The sequence below is a fragment of the Danio aesculapii genome, chromosome 16 (assembly GCF_903798145.1).
Source record: "Danio aesculapii chromosome 16, fDanAes4.1, whole genome shotgun sequence".
NCBI lineage: Eukaryota > Metazoa > Chordata > Actinopteri > Cypriniformes > Danionidae > Danio > Danio aesculapii.
The window spans coordinates 20,350,314-20,354,831 of NC_079450.1; positions in this window are offsets into that span (position 1 = coordinate 20,350,314).

Genomic DNA, 4,518 nt, shown 5'->3' on the forward strand with positions numbered 1-4,518 from the left:
TTGTTTGGCTATCGTTCTTCAGATTACTGCTAATTGTATCAGAATAGCTTCACAGAACTCCTTTGAAGACATTAGTTTCACACACTCAAGGGTTTTGGATTGGCAGCTGATGAAATCCTGTGTCTGTCATATGCTGAGACTGATTGATGCATTGTGGTTGTGCGGCTTGAGCTAATGGTTCGGTTTCCTGAACTGTGAAATTTTACAAGAAATGCATGACAATCATGTGGATGATCTGAGGTCAAACTATCGGTCCTTTACTCGAGTGAGATTATTGATTGATTGTGAGGAATTCTAGTTGGTCACATTTCCTATTACAACACCGACCGACCAACCGACCGCCCCCCTCATGCAGAGTTAAGTTTGTATGCGTAAATCGGAAACGGTGCATACGCGGTGTGTTGGTGTGCGTGTCACAACTTCCTTTTCAGCTGCAAGATCAAGAGGCTCAGAAGAACACGAGGTACTTTTTATCAGTTTGCTTCTTGCTTTATATTACAGAACATTTTTATAATGTGAAAATGCTGATGCTTCTTGAAATGATCCCTTTGTTTTAAACAGACAGGTTTATTTTAATATGTCATGTTGGTTGGTATTGGACAAGCCAAATCTGATAAACCAGTGTGAGCAGAGCTAGTATAAGGTGTTTTTTTTTAATAACCAAGTAGAAATAGAGTATGTTTTAAAGGCAAGTACTGCTTAAGTCGCTATTCTTTTTAAAATGTAAGATTTCAAGTGTTATTCAGCTGTTATTCAACTTTTATTATTGTGAAATGCTCATTTATTTCTACAGCATTTTGCTGATAGTTTTGCATATCTAAGTTTGTGAAAGTTTAAAATTCTGTTGTGTAAAAGGGTTAGCTCACATAAAAATGAAAAAAGGTCATTTACTCGTCCTTTTTAGTACTTTTATTATTACCTAAACCTCCGCCCTCCTTTATTTTTTTCAGCAGAATATAAAAGAAGCTATTTTCAAATGTGTTTTAGACAATACTTTATAAAGCTGTTAGTGTTTCGATTGTTCCCATACAACTAAAGTCAGTGGTGTCCAAAATGCACTGACGGGATGCTTTCCACATTTGTTGAATCAACAGAAATGATAAATTTCTTTCTTTTTGTTTCTTTTTTAAATGTCATCTTTTGCTTCTCTTGGTATCATCATCATAAAAATAATCTCTCTTTTTTTTTTGGAGGGATGAACAGTTCCTTTAAAGGAATATTTCACCCATAAATGAAAATTACTTCATTTATTCTCCCTCATGTGGTTTTAAACCTTTTATTAGTTTCTATTGTTGAACACAAAAGAAGAAAAATATTATGCAAGTCAATGGTTACAGGTTTCTTCAAAATATCTTCTCTGATGTTAAACAGAAGAAAGAAACTAAATAAGTTTCAAACTGTTGAATAGAGAGTAAATAATGACAGAATTTTATTTTTAGGACTTTTATTATTAACTAATCCTCAGCCCTCAATTATTCTTTCAGCAGAACATAACAGAAGATATTTTCCAATAATTTATAAAGCTGTTAATGTTTCGAATGTTCCCGTACAACTAAAGTCAGTGGCGTCCAAAGTGGCACTGACTGGATGCCTTCCGCCTTTGTTGGATAAACAGAAATTATATATTTATATCTATTTTTCTATTTTAAATGTCATCTTTTGCTTCTCTCAATATCATCATTAAAAAAAGAATCTCTTTTTTGGAGGGATGAACAGTTCCTTTAAAGGAATATTTTACCCAAAAGTGAAAATTACCTCATTTATTCTCCCTCATGTGGTTTTAAACCTTTATGAGTTTCTTCTGTTAAATACAAAAGAAGAAAAATATAGTTGAAGTCAATAGTTACAGGTTTCTTCAAAATATCTTTGGTGTTTAACAGAAGAAAGAAACTTAAATAGGTTTCGAATAAGTGAATATATATATATTCTTTTTGAGTAAATGTCATCATTCATTTATTCATTCATTCTATTTTCGGCTTAGTCCCTTTATTAATCTGGGATCGCTACATTGGAATGCATACCCAGCATACGTTTTATACAGCGGATGCCCTTCCAGCTGCAACCCATCACTGGGAAACATCCATACACACTCATTCACACACATACACCGTGGACAATTTAGCCAACCCAATTCACCTGCAGCACGTGTTTTGGACTGTGGGGGAAACTGGAGCACTCAGATGAAACCCACGCAAACACGGAGAGAACATGCAAACAGAAATGCCAACTGACCCAGCCACAGCTCGAACCAGCGACTTTCGATCGTGTTTCCCACTGAACCACCGTGCAGTCTAAATGTCCTCATTATAAAAATAATTACAAATATATCTCGTATTGGTGGTGATGGGAGAAGATGAACTGTTCATTTCTAAAGGAATATTTCACCCAAAACTGAAAATTACCTCATTTATTCTCCCTCCCTTTATGAGTTTCTTCTGTTGAAGACGAAAAGTATTATTGAAGTCAATGGTTACAGGTTTCTTCAAAATATCTTTGGTGTTCAACAGAAGAAAGAAACTCAAATAGGTTTCAAACAATTGAAGGGTGAGTAAACAAGGACAGAATTTCCATTTTTGGCCAAACTACTCTTGTGTTTCAACCCGGGGTGGGCCGGGTTGAAACACTCATTCTGGTCCCCTGGGCTCTGCGATTGGTTGGTGAAATTCCAAATTGAACCAAAACAAGCCATTACAATTGGCTTAAGATTGGCAATCAAAATTCGGGACGTTGCAACCTGCAGAGCATGGGAAGTTTAAAAAAAATTAATCTTTTAATGACAAAATGTTTCAAAAAGTAACAAATGTATTTTCTTATTTGTCACTCAATAGGACGAAGACATCTCATTTTTAGCTTCCTCGCTGGCCTGTTTGTTGCAATTAAAATGTCAAACCCAGTCATCACTCAGCCTGGTGCCGGATCTTATGGTACAAATGTGCAGACTGGAGAGTGGAGCACTGGCCTTTGTTCTTGCTGCAGTGACCTACTTGTCTGTAAGTTCTGACAGCTCTCAGCATATTATTCACAACTTCAAAGATGACATTTTATTGGGATATTTTACCTGTTTTTTTAAAAACTGATCAAAGTAGAAGTCATAACGTTAATTAGTTTACTGCTTTAATCAGTGACTAAGCAAATGCATGACCTCTCTTGTGTGTGTCTATGTAGGTGCTCTTGGCTTTTTCTGCCCAATAGCTCTTGGCTGTTACACTGCAAACAAGTATGGTGAAAATGTCTGCCTAGCATGTGTACCTGGAGGAATGGCTGCAATGAGGACACATATGCGACTGACTTATGGAATACAAGTAATGTGTTTAAAAAAATTATGAGCTGCAATTTTTATCTATGCATTTATTATAGTTTCCCCTTGTTTTGTGTATATATGTTCCATAATTCAATATTTTTTTTCCCCTTCTGCAGGGCACAATATGTAATGATGCTTTGATGACCTGTTGCTGCGGAATGTTTGAAACCTGTCGAATGGCCAGAGAAATTCGTATCAGGAATGGAGAGACATAATTTCAGTTTCAGACCTAACATTATTTTATATTTTTATAAGTACTTAAATTCAGTAAACAGCATGTAGTTTAACCCACACGGAAAAAACCCATATAAACATGTTTTAATATAGGTTTTGATAAAGGTTTTTAATATATGTGACGTATATAAAATTGGCCGTTTTCCTATATTATATGCACATATATGTGGACAAATATGCACATGTGTATATATGTACACATACAGCCGAAATCAGAATTATTAACCCCCTGAATTATTAGCCCCCGTTAATTCCCCCCCCCCCCCATTTTCTGTATAACGAGAGAAGGTTTTTTCAACACATTTCTAAACATAATAGTTTTAATAACTGATTTATTTTATCTTTGCCATGATGACAGTAAATAATATTTGACTAGATATTTTTCAAGACACTTCTATACAGCTTAAAGTGACATTTAAAGGCCTAACTAGGTTAATTAGGCAGGATAGGGTAATTAGGCAAGTTATTGTATAATGATGGTTTGTTCTGTAAACTATCGAAAAAAATTTGCTTAAAGGGGCTAATAATTTTGACCTTAATGTTTGTTTTTTTTTTATTAAAAAATGCTTTTATTCTATTTTTATTAAGACATTCTCCAGAAGAAAAAATATTATCAGACATACTGTGAAAATTTCCTTAATCTGTTAGACATCACAAGGGAAATATTTTTAAAAAGAAGAACAAATATATAAAAATCAAAGAGAGGCTAATAATTCTGACCTCATGTGCATATATCTACCTATATAGGTACTTATATGCATGTATATATGTGTGTCTATATGCACATATGTCCACCTATATATTAGTAAAGTTATTAAAATCCATAGCTGCTAGACAACATGAATAAAATATATATATTTTTTTTATTTACTTAAGAACATACAAACAGTATAATAAAAAATATAGTACAAAAACAAAATTAAGGGCAAAAAAACTGAACAGAAAAAAAAAACTAACAAACCATTTTGTTATTTCCTTCTTTT